Here is a 23,443-nt window from a genome sequence, read left to right on the forward strand (position 1 = left end):
TGACGTCACACCAGCGTACGGCAACAGCTATCACTGCTGTTCTCCTCCTCCTCCTCCTCACATTCCTTTCCTAACCAATGCCCATGTTAACACGCACCAAAGCAATAAACGTTGTCTTGGCCTAGCCACCGCTGTGCATGGTGCAGATTCTTGAGTGGCGACGAGGATGGGATGACAACGGGCCACCCTCGTAGTACGCCGCAGCATTCGCCACCATGGGAGGATATGCCAGCCTGCCGCAGTTTGACGAAACGAGCGAGAAGTGGCCAGCTTACCAAGTGTCACTGGAGGCCTTCTTTGAAGGCAATGGCGTCACGGACGACAAGGAGATACGACTCACATCGTGGATATACTTAGTGGTCGATGCGCATCAGACAAGGTGAACGAACTTTCGTATGCCCAAGGGGTAGCTTTGTTGCAAAAGCACTTTTCGTCGCAACTAAACAAAATAGCGCAGTCTTACAAAATCTTTACACATGACCAGCTGCCAGGCGAACCTGTTAAATTCTTCATAGTTGCCATTCGTCAAATAGCGGACACATGCAATTTTGGCCCAACGTTGGATCGAATGCTGCGAGATCGTATCGTTCGTGGGCTGCAAAGCGCAGGAGTGCGTCGACAGTTGCTTGCGAAGCCTCAGCTGACAAGCTGACGAGGAGTGAAGCAGAAGAAATCGTGCTGTCAGCCGAAATGGCCGACGCGAGCGCGCAGCAGATAAGCAGCCACGCCCAGGAAGGAAGGGCACATGCGAAGGGAGGACAGTCGTATCGGCCAAGGATCTGGTCACGAATTATTTCGTCAAACTGCTGCGGAGAGAAAGGACATGAGTCAGAGTATTGCCGATTTCTTTCAGCAATATGCTTCAAGTGCCAACAGCGGGGCCACATCACCCATGCCTGTTTCCGTCGAGAGAGAGTGTGCACTGAAAGGTCACTGAGGCCATCGCGTCAGGTAAATGCCTTACCACCTCGGGAGGAGAACACATCTGCGGGTACGGATGGTATATTTTCGTTGGAAGCAGTGGACAGTCATGTAAGCCTAGTAGGCCTCGCGCAATCCATTGTACGCCTATTGAACTGTGGGGGCGTTCCAGTGGAAATGCAGGTCGATAGGGTTAATCAGTGTCGGTCATCACATGGCCTACCTACGAGCAAAGCAAGACAGTGTGGCCCAAGCTGCGTGATTCGCCATTGAAACTGACTTGCTTCCTGGGTAGGCTTCCCGTTTGGGGACGACTCAAGCTTAAGGTTTCACGCGGAAACCGGTCGTTGGACGAATCCCTGACGGTTCTCGGTTGCTCCGGCCCCAACCTGTGCGGATGCGACCTGATCCAGGTATTCAACATGCTGGAGGCGCCAGCAATGAACGTCAACACGACAAGTGAGCGCAGGGCTTCCGCCAGGACGGACGATGCTAACGTGCACCGTTTGGTATCAGAATTCGCTGACGTGTCCACGCCAGGCCTAGGTCTCATCAAGGGTCCGCCGGTACACTTTGAGATGCGGGACAACGTGGTACCGAAATTTTGGAAAGCACGCGAAGTTCCTTGCGCCTTTCGTCCTAGGGTAGATGCTGAGATTGAGCGCCTTGTGGCCGCTGGAATTATTGTTCTTGTGCCTCATTCGACATGGGCTGCACCGGCGGTGACGTTAGTAAAGCGGAACGGCAACATTCGCCTCTGCGGTGATTTTAAACTCACTGTAAACAAAGCTTGTCACACTAAGCAATATTCGTTGCCCAGGTCAGAAGACATCCTGGCAAGGTTGAACGGTGGTGAGGTTTTCACCACGATATATTTGCGGGGAGGCTTACTATCAGATACCGTTAGACGAGGGAGACACTCTACGTACGACCGTAAACACGCATAAGGACTGTTTAGCTTCACTTGCTTGCCATTTGAAGTGGCTTCCGCGCCAGCAGTGTTCCAACGCCGCATGGAGACCATATTACAAGGACTTCCTGGGGCTCAAGTCTACTTAAACGATGTCATCATTGCAGAGAAACACGATGACTGCTTCACATTGCACGAAGTTTTGCAGTGGTTTCGGGAAAACGGCATGCGGTTGAATGCGGAGTAATGCAAGTTGCGTCGTGCACAGGTGGATATCCTAGGACATCGAATTAGTGCTCAGGGACGGCAACCAAAGTCAGAAAACATGGAGGCGATTCTTCGGATGCAGGTGCCGCGGAACCTCGCAGAATTAAGGTGGTATCTAGGCATGGTAACACACTACCACAAGTTTCTTCCCAATGCAGCTACAGCCATGACCCCCTTGTATCAACTGCTCCGCAAGGAAGCCAAGTGGGAGTGGGGCCCCAATCAACAACGGGCGTTCAGCAAGGTGAAGGACCTCCTTAAGTCCACCGATTTCCTGGCGCATTTTGACCCAAGTAAGCCCCTTGTCCTGGAATGCGATGCCTTCTCGGATGGGATCGGTGTAGTGCTTTCTCACGATGTCGGGGACGGAGTGCATCGACCCATAGGCCTCTGTTCTCGGATACTGATGGAAGCCGAGCGAAATTATTCACAACTGTAGCGCAAAGCTCTGGCTCTAGTTTTTGGAATCTCGAAATTCCGACAGTAACTACTCGGTAGGCCATCATACTGCTGACTGACCATAAGCCGCTTGAGGGACGTTTTCATCCAGATCGGGCTGTACCAGTGATGGCGGCAGCCCGAATCCAGCGTTGGGCCCTGCTGCTGAGTGCATTTGACTATGTCATCAAACACCAGCCGGGAAAGGACAACGTTCCAGTAGGTGCCCTCAGCTGACTTCCGACGACTCCAACATCTCAGCCAGAGACCATGAAAGAAACAGTGGATGGCGAGTACGTATTGCTCACAGAAAACCTCAATGACAGTGTTATGTCCACGAAGCATCTGGCCGCTCTCACCTCGAACGATGAAGACTTAGTAAACGTGCAATAATGGGTGCGGGACGGACGGCCAAGATGCTTGGGGCCCAAGCACCTCCGCTTGCGCTATAGTTCAACCCGAAGACTGAGATAACGTTGAGTCATGGGCTTCTATACTGGGGCCATCGAGTAATTCTGCTTAACAGAGCAAGAGTGGGAATGTTACACCTGCTGCATGATTCCTATCAAGGTATTTGCTCAATGAAGCGCCTAGGCCGCTCCCTGCTGTGGTATCTCGGGATCGATAACGAGATTTAGAGCGTGGTTAAGTCGTGTCCCAGTTGAGTACAAACAGCGCCTATGCCCCCCGAGAGATCTCCGGTTGCATGGTTCGAAACGGGCGAGCGTTGGTCCAGGCTGCATATTGACTTCGTGAGGCCAATCGCTGAATACATGCTACTTATCATTGTGGATTCACATAGTAAATGGATCAAAGGAATACCCCTGAAGAGCACCACAACCCACGCCACCATAGAAGCACTGCGCATTTTGTTCGGCACGTTCGGTGTGTCCCGAACGCTGCTTTTTGTTAATGGCCCGCAACTTAAAAGTGCTGAATTTCGAGAGTTTATAGAGCTGAATAACACATCCGCAGTCAACGGGCTCGCGGAACGCGCAGTGTGCACGGTTAAAGAGTGTTTGAAGAAAAACGTCCATGGGTATTTGAAAATACACTTGGCAAAGATTCTGCACAGGTACCGAAGGGCGCCGCAGGCCAGAGGCAGTACCCCAGCGAAACTTCTTATGGGCTACGAGCTCCGTTCTAGACTGGAAAATGCAGTGGCACCACCGGGGCCTCGTGCGCTCCAGTCTCCAGTTGACCGCCGCGTTCCTGGAGTGTTGCGGCCGGGGGAACCTGTCTGGGTAAAGAACTGCGGGCAAGGTGAGCCATGGATCCCAGCCCGAATCACTTCATTGGACAGCACTCGCATGGTGAACGCCGATGGTCCAGAGGGGGAGAACATTCGTCGACACCTCGACCAGATTAAGCCACGTGTGGGGAAGCATCATCTGGACGACAGAGCCGGTGACCCTAAACACCTAGATGGATCCGCCCGCCCCCAAGTGGTTGACACCCAGGGACAGGAGCCAGGATATATGAGGATGCCCCAAGCACCCCAATGCCAGCACTGCTACGGTCGGGCCGGACACGAAGACCTCCCGACCGCTATGAACCTTAGGGTGAACAAGATGCTACATCGGCATGACGTCACTCCAGCGTACGGCAACAGTTATCGCTGCTGTCCTACTCCTTCTCCTCTTCCTCCTCAGATTCCTTTCCTAACCAACGCCTATATTAACACGCACCAAAGCAATAAATGTTGTCTTTGCCCAGCCACCGCTGGGTAGGGTGCAGATTCTTCAATGTGGAGGAAGCCATCAGCAGTCCCGGCAAACACGAGGCGTCAACTAACAAAAACAACTTTTAGTACAGCATCACGTAGGAACGGGCAGAGAAGCAGGCCGGAGAGAAAATTGACGCGCTCACAAAGCAGATGTTATGGCGTCGTCTCTGTGTAGTCTCTCCCACAGCGGAAACAGCCGCTGCTTTTTATGCGCTCAGCAGTTCAGATAAAAAGGGAGAATTCATGTTAGAGCAAGCTCCGCTGACTTAGCCACTCAGTCACAGCGGAGCGGATGAAACTCCTCAACCTCCTCAAGGCGACGCTCTCTCCCTCGAGCGCCAGGCTTGGCCTGCGTTTGCACACACACGCACGCAAACACATGACGACACGTGTAGATTGAACATGTCAGAGCATGTCCGCGGGAGGAAACGTTGGCCGGCCGAATGCACGGCGTTGTAATGGCCGAAATAGTCGCTGCTTTGACTGATGCTCTTGCGTTCGCTGCATTTCGCTGCGGCCGCGTCGACTGTCGCACATGTGGAGGCATATCCGACGGTGGAGGCAGATCCCGAAGGGCAAGGATCTCTCTGCTGTCCAGAGGGATTGTTTCGATGATGCTGGTACCCGGGGTCGTCCGACTCTGCTTTTCGTGAGCCCAGTAAGCCCGAAGGCTTCCTTTGCACCTTCTGGGTCTCAAAGCACTCTGAAAAATGGCTTCCAGCGAGTTTTTCGTCGTACCCACAAGCATCACAACTACACTGAAAACTCAGCCGGTCAGCCAGCAAGCACGACACAAACTTCAATAAGTTATGCCAGACTCTTTCCCTCTTGTACATTCTCCTATCTTAAGGGGTAGCTCGGCAGCACTTGGAACGCGTCCACAAAATCGAAAATTGCACTTTCAAACACTAGACAAAGATAATGCAATTAATTTGAAATCCTGTGTCAGGAAGAAAACACCAAAAAGGGAAATTTTTGAGGCATATATTCTCACGTTAGGGGCATCGACTAAAGCCATCGGTGTTACCGTTGAGACTCCCCTTTGTGTAATGCGCCTAGAAAGAATACATCTGCAAAACGAGGCTCCAGCGCAAGAGGCGGCCTTTTTGGAAGTTGTCTGCAGCCATTGGAGAGGGCAGTTACCCATATACGTGATAAACCTCGAGCCGGTAAGGTAGCACGAGAGTTTCTGAACGTTCTACACGAGACGCGCACTGAACCACGAACTCTTTAGGGTAGTTTGGCAATAGAGCACAGGCTGGCACGATAAAGCGCTCTTTTAAAAGCACTTTCCTTTTCCTCGTCCCGTACGACTGTTTGGGGCTCCGTTTTTCTGAGAGCATCCGTCAGGGGACACGCGATATCAGAATACATGGGGTTGTAACTCTGATAGTAGCAGGCGACACCTAGGAACGACCATATATCGGTCTTTGTGCGCCGCTGGGAAAGTTTCGTATGGCGGCCACCTTCATTTTAGAAGAATGGCGACAACCTTGTCGAATCACGTGACCGAGGTAAACAACTTCGGCACGTGCCAACTGGCCCTAGGGAGCTTTGACCGTCAAGCCTGCTTCGCGCATTCGGTTAGCACTAAGTGTGCCATGTGCTCAGAGCAAGATGCGCAGAATACTGCTACATTGTCTAAATAAGGCAAAGAGAATTCCTCGAGTCCTCGCAACACTTTGTCCATGAGGCTTGAAAAGCACTACAGCGCGCTCTTTAAACCAAAACTCAACACTAGGACGGAAAGTCCCCATTGTTGTAATGACTGCCGCATACCTACTAACCTGCTCAGTTAGGGGAACATGCTAGGAGTCCCTCACTAGGTCTAGCGTGGAAATAAATTGAGCTCTACTAACTTTCTCGATGCGCTCCTTGATGTTCGGGATCAAATAAATTTGTTCCTTAGTGATAGAATTTATTTATTTATTTTTATTTATACAATACTGCAGGCCATAAAAAGGCCCTAGCAGGAACGGGGCACAATCGAGCATCGTTATACACACCTATGTACAGTACATTTTTCCGTGGAAAGAAGAGAGCAGAAGGAAAGAACAAGAACACATTTTGATATATTACAAAAAATAGACGTTATTGCTTCAAAAATTGTTGAATTGTGGAGAGGACATTTGGACCTTCAAACATATGCGAAGGCGAACCATTCCACTCGGTTAAAGCCCTTGGGAAAAATGAATATTTGAATTGGTTTGTGCGGGCAAATACAGGAGTTAGTTTATGAGGATGATGACGCCTCGTAACTCTGGACGATGAGGGTTGAAAATACAACGAAGGATTCATACGGAGTGTGCGATAATAGATGTTGAATAGCAATTTTATTCTTGCTAGCCTTCTCCGAGATGCTAATGATTCGATTTCATTTATTCTTATCAACTGTGATGGTGAATCATGTCTGCGGAAGCGGTTATATATGAAGCGCACTGCTGATCTTTGTACTTGCTCTAACTTATTAATATCCTGCTTTGTATAAGGATCCCAGACTTCGCAGGCATATTCTAGCTTGGAACGGACTAAACAATTGTATGCTAGACGCTTTACATCGGAGGTGCAGTGCTTGAGCCTATGTCTCAGTTGGCCTAGTTTGCGACGGGCAGATGAGCAGATGTTCTGAATATGGGGGGACCAGTTCAAGTGATTGTTAATTGTAACTCCTAAATATTTGAAGCTGTCGGTTTCAGTTATAAGGGTGTCTTTGGTAGTGTATCGGTAAGAATGGTACGATTTTTTTGTTCGTGATGCGCATGAACACGGTTTTATTGACGTTAAGTTTCATATCCCACTTTTCACACCAGTCAGAAACAGCGTTAATACTTTTATTTAAAACCACTTGATCACTTGTATTATTAATAGCCCTGAAGAGCAGGCAGTCGTCCGCAAATAAACGAATATTTACACTTTCATGGATAGAGGCAGTCAACTCATTCACATAAATTTAAAAAAAAAGAAGAGGACCTATCACGCTTCCTTGCGGAACACCGGAGGTTACGGAAAGGCAGTCTGAATAATGGCCTTCAAAATCGACAAACTGCTGGCGCATGTCTAGATATGATGAAATCCAATTAAGCACAGTTTGAGGTATACCCAGCTCGTCAAGTTTATATAATAGACCGGAATGCGTAACCATGTCGAATGCTTTACTAAAATCGAGAAATATTACATCAATGTGGCCAGCATTATCGAGTACCGAAGAAAAGGAATGTATTGTGGAAACCAGTTGAGTAGTTGTCGACAACCCTTTGCGAAAACCATGCCGAAATGGGGAGAGAACGTTGTTCTTATCTAGGAAGTCAGATATGTAGTTCGAAATAATATGTTCCATAAGTTTGCATGCAGTGCTGGTGAGAGATATCGGGCGGTAGTTGGTTAACTGATCGCGGTTGCCTTCCTTGAAAACAGGCACAACACGGGCAAGCCTCCAGTCAGATGGAACATCGCCAGTAGAAAGGGATGAACGAAATATAATAACAAGAAAGTGTGCTAGTGATTCAGCGTAACGTCGCAGGAATACGTTTGGGATGCCATCAGGGCCACAAGACGATTTTGGCTTCAAATTGAGAAGCATTGAAAAAATTCCTTCATATGTTATGAATTCCGGGCTAACGCTGGTCGTGTTATTGTAAGAACTAGGGTGGGGACGGGGATTAGAAAAAACTGACTGAAAGAAATGATTGAACACCTTGGCTATTTGTGACCTGTCGCGAACAACGTTTTCGCCGACCTTGACACGATCGACGGTTCTGCGTCCTTCATGATTAAGGTGGCGCCAAAATTTGGCAGGGTTACTTTTGATGAATTCAGCTAATGTATTGGAATAAAAATATTGTTTGCTTACACGAGTTTTTCTGCCAATGCACGTCTTAGGTTTTGAAGTACACAATTACTATGTCTTGCGTTTTCTAAGCCGTTTGACTTTGCGAATTAAATTAAATTAATTTCGCGGGTAATCCACGGAGTTTTTCGGCGAACAGTTTTAGTTTTACTTGGGATGAAGTTATCTATGCAAAAATGGCAATGGGACTTAAATTTGTTCCATAGGTCATTCACATCGCCCTCAGAAAAGTTATCCAGGGCCATTTCGAGGTAATCAAGAACAGATTCATCGTTAGCCCTGGTAAAATCCCTAACGGTCTTCCTGCACCGAACTGGTGGGCAATTAGCTATACGCATGTTGCATGTAAACAGTACTAGCTTGTGATCGGAGATGCCATCTGCTACTTCAACACTAACATCACTAAGTGATCGGCTGTGGAAAATCAGATCTAATACTGAGGATGATGTGCCCTGTACTCTCGTTGGAATATTAACAGCTTGTGTGAGATCACAAGCCAACATAATGTCCGAGACAACCCTTTCATGAGGTGAGTTCGATGAAAGGTTGGGCCAAGGGAATTCAGGTAAGTTAAGATCTCCGGCAATTATTACCCACTTTCTGCTGTACATCACAAGAAGGTCATGCATTTTGGTTAGAAAATTAATGCTGGCGGAAGGAGGGCGGTACGTCGCAAACGATATAAACGAATCTCCATAGCAGTCAACTCGAAGACACAGACTTTCGTGATCATCTATTTGCTCTATCAATGTACCTTTTGTGCCATTGGATAGTATGACAGCAACCCCACCACCACGAGAAGGTCTGTCTCGTCTAAAAATGGAATATGAATCCGGGACAACGTCTTGGTCGCTTATTTCTTCGTGCAGCCACGTTTCAGTAATTACGGTCACATGAGGGTCATAGCATAAAAGAATACTTTCAAGTTCAGTAGTTTTATTTACTATACTTCGAGCGTTAATGTTTAGAAGGCGCAGATAGTCTGGTGCAGATGAAGGGACTGGTCGTGCGTGTTCCGTTAAAGCAGGTGAGCGCGAAATTTTTACCCGAGTGTTACTTTGGTCGTCCCATACAAATATGTCGTTATCTATCCGCAGCTCATTCAGCAAAAACACCTTTTTCCCACTGTCTTTTTCGCCCTTAGTACTTTCCCAAAGTAATCTCCGCCTTCGAAGTGTGCAGCGTGAATAGTCATTTTCAATGAAAACATTAGTTCCCTTCAGTTTTTTAGCGTTCTTCAGCACTGCTTGCTTTTCGCTATAGTTCTGAAGATACAAAATAACAGGACGGTTTACTCCCGCCCTTCCTAGCCCATGAATTCTTCCAACAGAATGGCATTGCACAGCGAGCTTGTTTTCAAACAGATCGGCGATTACTTTATCTTTAAGCTGGGATACTGTTTCATTTTCATCTTCCGGAATTCCATAAATAACCAAGTTAGAACGGCGGGTGTAATCTTCTAGGTCAACGAGTTTCTCTGAATGCAGTGTTATGGCAGATTGGACATGATGTAAAGATCGGTCTAGGCTATCAATTTTACATGTGGACGAGCTTATGTAATCCACAGTTTTTTCTATTTCACGTAGTTTAACACTGAGGGCAGCTATTGATGCATTGGAAACAGACAACTGCGATTTTAGTTCATCAATGCCTTTAAGTATTGCAGCCTGTCCCTCTAAAACATTTGCAAAGGTAAGGCCAGAGCTCGGTCCAGGGTTCATCTCAACGTCGCCACAGAGCAGTAATTTGCACACATATAGGCAGTCATGCATAATACACAAGCATGTATGTGGGCTTGGCAAGATAACAATGAATCTGTTACTAGATTTGATGGAATATGTATAACTAACCTGAATAACGAAAGGCATAGGTCTCGTCAACAACATGGTTGATTTTGCTTCGCCAAGCCCACTGATGTCGAGGGGACGGGGACAGCTGTTTATATGTTGTGCGGAAGGTGACGTCACAGATCGGAGCGCCACGATGATATCGTCGGGGAGAAGGTGAAGCATCTGGCAGAAAGGTGCGGGCATGCAAAAAGATGGCGGCTTGAGGGGCGTTGGATCCAGGGGTAGCAGCAAAGGCGACGAACCAGCAGGGACAGCAAGGACACCAACGAGCGCAAGCACCTGAATACGAAAGGCATAGGTCTCGTCAACAACATGGTTGATTTTGCTTCGCCAAGCCCAATGATGTCGAGGGGACGGGGACAGCTGTTTATATGTTGTGCGGAAGGTGACGTCGCAGATCGGAGCGCCACGATGATATCGTCGGGGAGAAGGTGAAGCATCTGGCAGAAAGGTGCGGGCATGCAAGAAGATGGCGGCTTGAGGGGCGTTGGATCCAGGGGTAGCAGCAACAGCGACGAACCACCAGGGACAGCAAGGACACCAACGAGCGCAAGCACCTGAATAACGAAAGACATAGGTCTCGTCAACAACATGGTTGATTTTGCTTCGCCAAGCCCACTCCCGGTAGTCGACACAACGACGAGGTTCCTTGCCCGGTACCTCAACTAAAAATCAAAATCACTCTCACAGGCCTCAATAACATCCAGCTCTAGCATGTTCTTTAGGTTAGCCTACATAATATCGCGCTGGCGGAGTGGTACACGATACGCCATGGACCGTACTGGCTCTGAGGAGGTAAGTTCAATGTCATGAGTAAGGACGGAAGTTATACCAGGCCTACCAGGCCGAAACGCTGCAAGAGCATGTGCAATTAGGTTTTCTGCTCAAGTGACAGCGGTGCTTTAGCGACTAAGTCACTAATTGGTTGCGGGGTGACTTCCCTGTTTTTCACTCTACCTAGTCCTGGAAGGTCGACCGAAAGCTCTTCGGGCACGTTCACCATCCTACACACCACTGCTTCCCTTGGCCTACAGGGTTTAAGCAGATTTCAATGGTAAACTTGCTGCACCTTGTTTTTTCCTGGCAGACTGAGTGTGTAGTTAACGCCCGATAGTTTTTGAACAACCCGTGCCGGACACAGCCACTGCACGTCGAGTTTGTTTTTCAGAGATGGACGTAAAATCATTACCTCATCGCCCACCTCAAAGCGACGGGCCCTGGCTGCCCTATCGCGATAGACTCTGGCCCTCTGCTGGGCGTTGATAATTGCTTCCTATGACAACTCCTGTGCTCGCTTTAAACGTTCGAGTAACTTGAGCACGTACTCCACCACGACTGGGTCATCGCCCTGGCCTTCCCGCGACTCACGAAGCATGCGAAAAGATCGCAGCGTTCGACTGTACACAAGCTCTACTGGCGAAACCCCTGTAGGCTCATGCGGCGCGGTTCTTAACGCAAACATCGCAGCCGGCAGGCACAACTCCCAGTAAGTTTTCCACTCAAAACACATAGCTCTCAACACTCTCTTCATGACGGAGTGGAGCTTTTCAACGGGATTCGACTGTGGGTGGTACACGGAGCTATGCAAGAGCCTTATCCCGCAACTTTCCAGTAATGCTGTGGTCAAAGCGCTAGCAAACACTGTACCTTGATCTGATTGAATTTCTGAAGGAAAATCAACTCGTACAAATATGGACAGCAGTGCATTCACTATCTCCACTGATCTGAGTTCTTTAAGAGGGACTGCCTCGAGGAACTTTGTCGCGGGGCAAGTCACTGTCAAAATCTTTCTTTACCCTGAGGTTGATACCGACCGTGGTCGCACAGTGTCAATAACGAGCCTCCTAAAGGCTCGTTAAAGGCTTGATTTATCCCTAGGTTCTAAAGCTTGATTTATCCCCAGATTTGCCCACACGCTGAGAGGTGTCACATGTCCTTACAAACTCTTCTGCGTCCCGAAAAGAGCCTGGCCAATAGTGTTCTTGCAATAGACAATCCTTTGTCTTTTTAACTCCTAGGTGCTCTCCGACCACGAACCCACATGTGACAAGCGCAGCACATCTTGACGATAGCGCTGAGGCACTATCACCTGATCGAGCTCTTTTGTTTGGAGACGCTCTCTCTCTCTTTTGTTTTAGCGATTTGTTGCGTTCTGGTCATGTTTCATATTTTTCGATGTTTTTATGTACTTTCCCATTCCCATCTGTAATGCTTTGCCCTGAGGGTATAATAAATAAATAAATAAAATAAATTCCCCTGCGGTTAGGTAACTCCGGTAAAAGACCCCATTTCTTTCTTCAAAACGGATGTGTTTCTTTGCGACAGCTTTTAGATTGAAGCAGATGTTTTTAAGGCTGCGATCTTTTTTTTGCTCGGCTATGAAAGCAGACCTGCTGCCATTCAGAAACTTGCCAAGTCGCGCTGACGTAGGCGCGACGAACAAACGTACAGATAGCTCCTCTAATTTCCTCGTGTTGGTACTTTTCAATATCTAGTGCCTTTAACCTTTCAGGCTCATTTGTGTCTACCGCGGATGTGATATCAATCTCAGCATGCTGTGCCTCCGACTCTTTCTCATTACTTGACAACGTCATCTCCGGAACTACCACATTTGCAGCCAGCTTCCGAGCTCTAGATCTGGTTAGGAATAGTACGCTAGCGTCTCCAAGCACAAGCCCCTTTTCGCGTAGCTGGTGATCAGACGTGTTTGAAAAGAGGTGCGAGTACTGAGGAGGAAGCATAGATGACACCCCAGCTTCTGTCTCAAGTGCACCGAGAGGCCCCTCATAAGCACTTTGGCTATGGGCAAACACACGCTGTTAGCTTCCACGGCTTGTTTGATCCACGCGCAATCACCCGGGATCATCTCTGTTCTATGTTAGAGGGGTGAACCACATCCATGGTAGCCGCAGAATCACGAAGCACTCGACACTCTTTCCCGTTCACGAGGAGGTCTTGAGTGTATGGTTCGAGAAGCTTCAGGTTCTCGTCAGTGCTGCGTAGCGCCAAAACACGACGTTTGTCTTTGTTTCTGGACACTGCGCCGAAAAGTGACCCTGCTTCTGGCACATATAACAGACGCTCGATTTCCTTGCCTCCAACCTCTTTTTGCGTTCGGCTTAGGCTACCACCGTGTCTATGTTCGGCCGGACTGCTTTCATTCGCATTCGCACCACGTTTATACTCCTTGACTCTAGTGGACGTGAATTCGGCCTCTAAAACTTCGAGCCAATTTCCCCCATTTGACCGCCCTTAGCTCCGCTATCCCGACGCGTCACAAACTCTTCAGCTAGCTCGGCGGCTCTATCCACCGTACTAACGTCTGGCCTATCCAAGACCCAGTACCGCACGTTCTCGGGTAACCGACTGTAAAACTGTTCCAGCCCGAAACACTACACAAACTTATCGTGGTCACCATACGCTTTCTCTTCTTTGAGCCACCCATATATGTTTGACATAAGTTTGTAGGCAAACTCTGTATACGACTCACTTTTGCTATTCTCGCGCTCCCGAAACTTCCGACGAATGCTTGTGCTGACAGCCTGTACTTTTTTAGCGGACTCGACTTCACTTTGTTATAATACTCTGCTTTCCCTTTTTTCAAGCGAGCGATTACGTCTGCAGCCTCACCGCGTAACAAAGTGACCAAGCGCAGCGGCCACGTTTCACGAGAAAACCCTTGCTTCTCGCAAGTTCGTTCGAAGTTAAGCAGGAACAAACCAATGTCTTCTCCAAGCCTAAACGGCCGCATCAGGTCACTCATTTTGAACAATTCCCGTCCTCCTGCACCGTGAGCCCGACTTGCAATATGAGCGTGTTCCCTATATAATTCGAGACGTTTCATTTCCAAAGCGATTTGACGCTCCTCTCTCTCTCTCTCTCGTCGTTCCTTACGTTCAAGTTCACGCTCCACGTTTTCTTGACGTTCCCTGCGTTCCTAATTATCGTTTCATTTACGCTGTTGTTCCTCAGTGATCTCAAGGCATTCCGAAAGCTCGTAAGCTTCATCTTCCAACGCAAGAATAGCTTTTGGCACTTTTAGTTTTCTGATTGTCTGACAGATTCAGACCCAACTGCTTCGCAAGTTCCAGCAAGTTTGGTCTGCGCAATGACTTCAAATGCGTGGCTGTTCCGAGTGCTGCATTCTCTTCTGCCCACTATTGACTTGCGGCGAATTAACCCAGCAGCAACGACAACGCAATTACCAGCTATTGTCTACACTAACAAATGCCTGGCAAAACTCAGGAGCAGAAAATCCCGCACTCATCAAACCTCGCAACCAAGAATCTAGCGCAGTCGTTCTGCTGCAGGCAACCAGTCATGACACAGGGCTGGTTGCACTGCTCCCGGCTTACCGTTCAGCTGCTTGCTGCACGGGTCACGCCTCAGATATCCCACCGCTGCCACCAGTTGTTAGATGCGGCTTATGGCCCCATCGGTAGCGTTGGCCTTGCGGCTCGGTGGCTCGGCGCAAGGTATCAGCAGTCCCGGCAAAGACTGACAAAATAACGTTTAATGCAGCATCACGTAGGAACGGGGAGAGACGCAGGCCCAGAAGGAAAACTGACACGCTCACAAAGCAGTTGTCTTGGCGTCGTCTCTGCGTAGTCTCTCCCACAGCGGAAACAGCCGCTGCATTTTATACGCTCGGCAGTTCAAATGGAAATGAAGAAGAATTCATGTCAGAGCAAGCTCTGCTGACTCAGTCACTCAGTCATGGCGGCGCGGATGAACCTCCTCAACCTCCTTTTAACGGGCGAGGGCGATGCTCTCTAGCTCGAGCGCCGGACTTGACCAGTGTTTGCACACACACGCACGCACATACATGACGACACTTGTAGAATGAACACATCGGAGCATGTCCGCAGGAGGAGGCGTTGGGCGGCCGAATGCACGGCGTTGTAATGGCCGAAATGCTCGCTGCTTTGACTGATGCTCTTGCGTTCACTGCATTTCGCTGCGGCCCCGTCGGCTGTCGCAGATGTCGGTGGCAAATCGAAACATCGGGCACATCGGCCTGTTCTAACGGTTCGAGGATGAATTATGGCGGACGATATCGAACAAGCTTGGCACGCCTAAAAACCAGCAGGTGCACCCGCTCGGCACAGCCAGAGTTTGCGTAATTAATTTCTTGTAATTGCATTTTTCCGTAATTTTGTATTTGAATTGATTAAAGCGTCACACAGTAACTCTTCGAGTAATTCAATTACATTTCTTATATTATTGATATGTCGTAAACAGTTACTTCCGAATGCAAGCATTCCCCATTGGGTAGAGAAGTCGAGCGCGTTAACCACTGCGCCACCACGGCGGTGTTAAGTTACTTTTTGGGGCAGTAATTGATCACTGTGATCGATTAAATTTTACACGTAATTGTGATTTTAATCGGCTATTTATTTTATGCAACGTGTAAACACTGCAACCCACCGCAGCCCATTCGAACGGGAAGACAATGTCCGCTATTACAAGTTGGATATAACGTAAATGAAACAAAATCATTACTTAACTTAGCCAGACTTTGAATGTGTCATCGTGTGTATTGCCTACGAAATCCACAAAGCTGGAAAGTTGATGTTTGGCGCACTATTATATGTGACACAAATATTGAAATATTGTTTGCCATCTGTACTGAACGAACTTTCCGGAGAGGATGGCACAGTGGTCACTGAAAGGTTGCTCAGTTATTTGCGCAGTATATTTCCGGACAAGGGCGTACAGAAATAGTGCAAGCTCTTTTGTCTGACTCTTCTACGTAAACCTTCACCAGTGTTTTTCGTCTTCTTTTTGTCCGCGTTTTTTTCACCATGTCTCATGTTCCCTAATCTAAAACTGTGTATTTGCTATTACCATCACATCTTTGTCCTTTTCTACATTTTTCTGTTTATTAGCAGCTGTTTTCTGCTACCATATTCCAGTCAGTGTTCTATCCAACGCTTTCCACTGTATGCCTTGTAGGGGGCACGGACCCCGCCAAGCCTATCTACAAATTTTTGTTCGTGCCCCTAAGCATCGTAGGATGTTTAAGTAAAAGGACTTAATTGATTAAGACGGATTCGGCCATGGGGCGTGTACCGCTGAAGCCAGACTTACATTTAACCAATGCGCCCCCGCCTACCGCTCGTTTAAGCAATGCAACGCTATGTTTTTAGTTAGCATACCCAGCAGGGATTTCAGCACACCGCCGGTATTCGGTTAGCTGCGCGGGAGGGCGTCTTGATTTTAGGATGAGCCAAACGTCTGTTTTGCGCTGGTCCCCAGGAAGACCTTGCAGGATGGCCTGGCTTCTATATGACTAAGTCTTGCCGCATGTAGTAAGTCACTCCGTCCGATCCTGGCGCCGAGCGATGATATCACCACAGGAGCGTATTGTTAAGCTTTGCCGTAGTCGCCTTGAACAGCGCATGACAATGACTATTTGGAGTAAGGCGATGACCACTGACGTTACTACGAGGTCTTATAAGTGCTGCCGTGCTGCCTGCACTCGTGCGGCGATTCACCGCGAGTCGTCTAACCGTTCGACTAGCTTTTGATGGATGAGGCCATCCAAATGGCGAGCGGAGCTGGTAAGGATTTATGTGGGTCTGATGTTTGAAAGCAACTGAGGTGATGAGGGAAACCGTAGTGGTGGACTACTGATAAATTCAATGATCTCGGGTTTTATAAAATGCACTGATGTCGCAGAGTACACGGGGCGTTGTATATCGGCCCCATAGAAACGTGGCCGCCGCGGATGGTATCAAGCCCGTGTGGACCGACTAAGGAGGGGAACGCCCTAGCCACTGAGATACCAGGACTTTGTCTGTAGTTAAATACGCAAATGTAATAAGCGTCTTTTCATACATCTTGTCGAAATGTTCGTGCCAGACATAAACCAGGCCTTGAAAGAAACAGAAAATGGAAACGTATCAAAGAGGCGACGAAAAAACAAACAGGTCAATCTAGGATACAATATGCAAGTGTGACCTTGTGAAAACGTGGCAATGTGATAAAGAATTTATAACGTTTGTTGTTTGATATTCCGCAAATTAATGGCGATTTCCACTGGTCGATCGGAGCTGGGCGCCCGAGCCGACCTGAAGCGCTACAGAGCGAATCAGCCTTGGTCGACCAGCGGAACGTGTAGAGCGCGCGGCGGAAGTAAAGCTGAGCCGGTTTCGAAAGTTGTAGCCGAATCCCAGTGCCAAAATGTTTGCGGTTGATAAATAGGCAGGAGTGCGGCCCCCAACAACTTGCTTTCTCATTTTGTTTAACGCTGCAGACGTTTTTCGATAGACGCACTTCAACGTATTGCGCAAAAAAAGATGACATCCAGCGTCCTCTGCCGACGTCGCTGAAACGGTCAAAAACAGCCAAAAGAATCCAGCAGCATCCGGAAGTGACCGCGTCAGCGACTAGGACTTCCGGCGAGATCCGACTTCGGTCGGCGGATCGAGCTGGAGCGTCCCGAGTTGCCCCAAACGACCTGCGGAATACGCGCAACCTATCTTGATCGAGCAGTGGAAATCGAAATCGTCATCCCGGAGCAACAAAACGTGCTCCGTAGCGACCAGTGGAAATCGCCATAAGATTTACCAGAAAACAGAAACGCCTTGACTTGCAGAATGATCGCTTTCGTGTAGTGACATGGATTGAGGTGTCAGCCCGGGATATGCTGGCCGGTGCTTCGCGAGCGCTTGGGGTACAACCGACTGGCAGCGTTGTTCATAGCAGGCGATGGCAACGTCGACAATAATTGCATAGACTGCCTACATAGAATAGCGCATAACGCGACATGTATGCTTCGCCGTATCATGTCCCAGGCATTATTTCGGAGAGGAAGTCTAGGCGTCGGAAGAAACACATGCGCGGCGCTGACGTGCGATAATTTCATTTGCATTTTCTTCTTATACGTGTTCTTGTTTTATATTTCTGCACTGAATTTAAGTTTTTGTGCTTTCTTGTTATTTTTGAATTGCGCTTCTATGCGACGTATTTGTGGCTTCGCAGATGTTTCACAGTTATCAGGCGTTTCAGCCGAATTGGAACGATTGACCTGCCTGAGCATGTTTCTCGACATGTGCGTACGTTCGCAACAAGTTTGGCAAACGATCCGTTCTAAACGCTGCTCTCGCTGTTGTGCGTTCTTGGGGCGCAGGATCAACGAGCACCGGGCACTCAAGTACTGCGTGGTGGTGTCCGTCCTAGCTCTGGTATGCCTGTACTACGCAGGCTTTGTGGTCGCCTACTGGCTGCTTTCGGCGCAACCCGAGCACCGGCCCTCTTCGGCGACTCACGACCTCCCGAGCAGCGAATGGATGTTCCGGCCACGCAGGACCTCCCGCCAGGATACAACGACGGCAGCACCAGTGCCTCCCTCTTAAGGGACGTTCTTGTATGCTGGAGAAATCGCAACTGCTGATATCCCGGCGATTGATTTCGCTTGCAGAGCACCGAAGGGCAATAACTACTGTGCGCCTCCACCTTGAAAATTGGAGTGTCTTTTGCGTTCCTCGAATTCTCTTCTTTAAACCTTTCCTGCACCGCCTTTCCGAGTGACACAAATTGAGCCTTCCGTGTGTAATCTCCATGTTCGAAGTAAATTTTCGTTATGGGTAGAGTAGATGTGGTGAGCTGAGCGACCGAGCTTTAATGGCACAGCTACCACTTGCGTCGAGGAACGAACACACAGAACGTTCATTATAATGATTAACAAATCAGGATGAAGTTCACATGAAACGAAGGGTGGTGGTAAGTAATTACAGATGTGGATGAGGTTCACTATAAGTGCTCACACTCTCCTCCCCCCCCTCCCCCCCCGACGAAAGCGACCATCCTGGTCGCAGGAGTTAAAGGGAGGGAGGACAACAGGCGAAAAGCTCAAGCCGAGTCAAATGCACAATCTCAGTTCTACGACAGTGACGTTCTACACGATAGTTCACCGGTGACGTTTTTTGAGCCCCGTGTGCGGGCAGATGAAGAGGCTTAGAAGTTATTCAGACACGTCTGGTGTGCATGTAGGCGTCCAGGAAACGACCTCGTCACCGGGATTAAATGACGCACCACGGTGAGAAGTGTTGTATCTGCCTTTCCGAGCAGTCTGGGTGGCTTCTGTCTTCAGTCTGGCAAGTTCATGGCAGTAGGCGATTTGTGAAGTGAACTGTTCATAGAAGGGCGTGTCAGCGAGAACAGGGGCAGAGAAGAAGAATGCTTCCTGGCAGAATATAGGGGACCAACCATAGACAGGAAAAACGGAGTAGCGAGTCATGCGTTGAACTACAGTGTTATATGCGAAAGTGATAAAAGGCAGCAAGGAATCCCTGTTACTGCGATGAGGGTCGATATATTTGAATAGCATGTCGGACAGTCTGCGATCGAAGCATTCATTGAGACCACTCGTTTGCGAGTGGTAGGCGCATGTTGTTTTGTGAACAATGATTATGACATGAAGGTCTTGGGCCATGATCGATTGCACTAAGAAAAGACATGGCGAGGTTGGACAGGAGAACACGAGGAGCTTCGTAGTGCAGAATGCCTCTCAGGAAACAAACGGTATGGCTGCGGTTTCGGCATACCGGTGAGGTGATCCACAGATGTTAAGATCTAACGATTTCCCGTCGCGATCAACGGTACAGGGCCGTATCGGTCAATGCCTACAACTTCGAAATTTGTAAAAGGGCAGGGAAGAGAGAGCGGGAAGGGAGGGGTTGAAGTGGGCCCGCTGGGGGTGACGTCGACCGTTTACGGCGTTGCCGTGACACACAAAAGGCAACGTACTTGACAGCCCTCGTTGAGAGACCGGGCCAGAAAAAGCTGCTCTTGATTCTATCGTAGGTCTTGTGGTAGCCAAGATGACCAGCGGCGGGACCATCGTCAAAGGCGTGCAAGATTGACGGCGAAGAGAACCGGGAATAAAGGGCGTCCACGGTTTCCCAGAAGAGGTTTGATTATACCAGTAAAGCAGTCCACTGTGCATTTTAAAGTTGGCAAATTGACGACGCAATCGAGAATTTGGGGGCAGCGAAGTACCATTGAGCCGATGAATTAGCATGCGACAGTACGAATCCGCTTGCTGAGCGGAAGCCAGATCATGCTCGATGTCGGACAAGGCGACAATCGAAGCGGTATGCACATGCTGGTCGCACAATTCATTTGTACGTGCGGAAGTACTAGGTGATTGGGCGACAAGAGGGCAACTAGACAGGGCATCAGCATTGAGGTGCTTCTTGCCACATTTTTATGTTATTGTGAACTGAAATTCTTGAAGTCGGAGAATCAAACGACCGAGCCGTCCGGTTAAAATTTTCAGGGATGAGATCCAACACGAAGATTGATGGTTAGTAACAACCATGAAATGCCGACCATAAAAATAAGGGCGAAAGTTTTGAACAGTCCACAGAACTGTAAGACACTTTTTCGGTGCTAGGGTAGTTCCGCTCCTCCGGAGTTAGCGAGCGGCTGACATAAGTGACAACCTTTCGATGGCTGAATCGTTGTTGTAGTAATACAGCGCCGATCCTGCGGCCACAAGCATCAGAAGACTAATCAAAATAGCATAGAACAGGATCTGATGTAAAAAGTTGCTTCAGCTTATCAAAGGCAGTTTCGCAGTCAGGAGTCCAATCGTAAGGTACGCCGGTTTAAAGCAGTCGATGTAGAACTGAAGGAACTGAAGCGAAATACGAATGAACCGGCGAAAATAAGACGCTAGTCTGAGGAAACTACGCATATCTTTGATGCAGGAGAATTGTGAAAAATACACAACGGCAGCAATTTTGTAGCGAACAGGCCTAATGTCGTACTTGCTTACAATGTGCCCAAGGACATAGATCTTGAGGAAAACCGACATTAATTTTATTGAGCTGAAGGTCGGCGCAGGAGATCGCATTTAAAAACTGCAAGGTGCTGTAGGTGTTATGAAAACATTCGAGTGGACTGCTTTACTGGTATAATCAAATCTCTTCTGGGAAACCGCGGACGCCCTTTATTCCCAGTTCTCTTCGCCGTCAATCTTGCACGCCTTTGACGATGGTCCCGCCGCTGGTCATCTTGTCGTCCAGGTAAAATAGGCAGGTTTTTAATTTAAGGCCTCGTAAAACGGTGCAGAGTGTATGCTCGAATGTTACAGGAGCCTTGGATAGGTCAAAGGGCATCACATTAAACTCTTGAAGCTCGTCGGGTGTGGTGAAAAGTTTTTTTTCGTCTTCCACATACGTGCGTGTTTTCCAGTTACCGGATCGGACGTCTAAACTTAAAAACAATTTCGACCTTGAAGACAGTCAAGGGAGTCGTCAATCCGTAGCAAGGGTTATACATATTTTGAAGGTACCTTGTTCAGAGCGCGGTAATCGACGCAAAATCTTTCAGAGCCGTCTTTTTTTTACAAGCATAACAGGCGATTACCAGGGACCAGAAGAAGGGCGAATAATGCAGCGATTTAGCATATCCACGACGTTATTCGGTAATAATTTACCTTTCGAAGAAGACGCTCGGTATGGTCGGCGGCAAACTGTGGTAGAGTCGTCAGTTGTAATGCGATGTGTGGCGGCACAGGTTCGACCCAGAATAGATTAATGTGTCAATGATGGTTATGCTTATTTAAGCCCGATAGCAAGCTTTTTTCTGGTTCGGCGAAAGGTGATGGCTAATTGAATCAGAAAGCGTCTCACCGGAAGTAGCAGAAGCAGGTGAAGAGTGCTGAGGGGTAGAAGATCGACAAGCTGAGTACGGGTGATAGATGCAACTGCGGAACCTTTCCGTAGGAGAATGGGATCCTTTCCGGGAGGTCAGAAGAAATGAACCACTTGAGAAACGAAGAAGCAATTTATCGATGATGATTCCGCGGGACAGGCTTCGCACGCACGGTAAAACTAAAGCATCTCCATCGGTAACTTGATCACATTCCACTTCAATCTTATCAGTCCCAGGGCTGAAGACATTGTCAGTAGTTCGAAGCAATCGCGATTGTGGCCATTCAGCAAGGGTAAATATGTCGGGTTCAGCAACCTCAGTGGTACGGTCACGGCTCTTGGTGACTGCAGATGCGGAGGACAGTCTCAACCAAGAATCAGTAGAAATGTATATGAGGAAAGCACAGCGGGTTCGAATTGATGGCGGCAGCCGTCTATTGTGACACGTGCGGTGCACTGTCCAGAAGGAGATATGGGAGCTTCATTTGCTGCGCATGAAAGAAGACCAGAGTAGGGTGTACGAAGGAGTAGGAGACGAGGACATAAATCTGGTTTTATGATGGAAATAGATGCACCGGTGTCAATTAAAGCCTCACCGAATGTCCCTTCCATTTCTAATGACAGCATGTTAGATAGGGGTGTGGGAAGAATTGTATAATGCGCGGGCGGTGCAGCTTTACCTCCAGAAACTACACAAGTCACTTTTCTGTACGGCGGTCACAGGCGTACGATGCTTATCGAAGGGGTGACGGCGAGCGACAGTAAGGAGATGGTGACTATCACCTTTTGAACCGGCCTGTGGACGCTGAGATTGCGGTAGCGGAGAAAATGGCGATTATGGTCAATAGCAGCTTAGGTCTAACGATACGGGGACTGATTATACGTGTCCTGCTGTCAAATGTCCCAGTAGTGATATCGCTCGTCCCACATGCGCCGGCGACAGACTCGAGCGACGTGGCCGCGAATGCCGCAGTAGAAACAAGTCGGCCTGGGTGAATGGTATTGCCATTGAGTAAAAGAAGTTAGACCGAATACAGGAGTGGGTGGGTAGTACGAGACAGCGGTTATTTAGGCTGCGGAGGAGTGGAGCAAGAAGCTGCATAGTTGGAGGGGGAATCGCAGCCACCTCAGAATTTATAGGTGTGTAACTGGGGCTGGGCTGCTTTTGAAGTCATTAATAAAAATACACGCATTTAACACGGACGCAGACATAGAAGAAGACAGGGCAGGCGCTAAACATCAACGGAGGTTTTACCTAGACAAAAACTTACATAAAAGCACTTCGGTGGCGCATGGGTCCACTAGGTCAAAACTATACAAGCAAAAACTAATCAAAATGCGGCAAACTTTTCTTTAGGTACACTTCTTTTTGGGACAAGGTGACTGAAGGTATATGGTCCATAGGGTCACGAAAAGTCGGACATGACTGAACTGAACTGAACTGACTGAAGGTACGCTGACACATTTATCACCTTCCCTGCTGTTGTGATATGCCTAACATATTTCATGGCTTAGTCTTGTGCCACCCCTACCAATCACACACGTGGCATCAAACGCCGGCACGCACCCGCAATGCTTACAACGGTTGGCCAAATGGTCGCCCCTCGCCAATGAATCCACCAACGTACGGTGCTCTCTTAGTCGATCATTTAGGCAGTCAGCAGACTGCTCCATGTAACATCTACCTCAGGATAGGAGTATGCGGTAAACGACGCCAGCAATATACATAGCATTCATTGATTACGAAAAAGCATTTGACTGAGTTGAAACATCGGCGGTGATGCAGGCATTGCGAAATCAGGGGGTAGACGGGCCATA

General features: G+C 48.5%; 1 pseudogene; it reads left to right on the top strand.

Annotated features, from left to right (window-relative positions):
* The first annotated feature begins 215 nt into the window (after positions 1–215).
* On the top strand, positions 216–18,319 carry LOC146201196 (uncharacterized; annotated as a pseudogene).
* The last annotated feature ends 5,124 nt before the right edge of the window (positions 18,320–23,443 follow it).

Source organism: Amblyomma maculatum, chromosome 2 (assembly GCF_055883805.1).
Source record: "Amblyomma maculatum isolate TAMU_Amacu chromosome 2, ASM5588380v1, whole genome shotgun sequence".
Classification (NCBI taxonomy): domain Eukaryota; kingdom Metazoa; phylum Arthropoda; class Arachnida; order Ixodida; family Ixodidae; genus Amblyomma; species Amblyomma maculatum.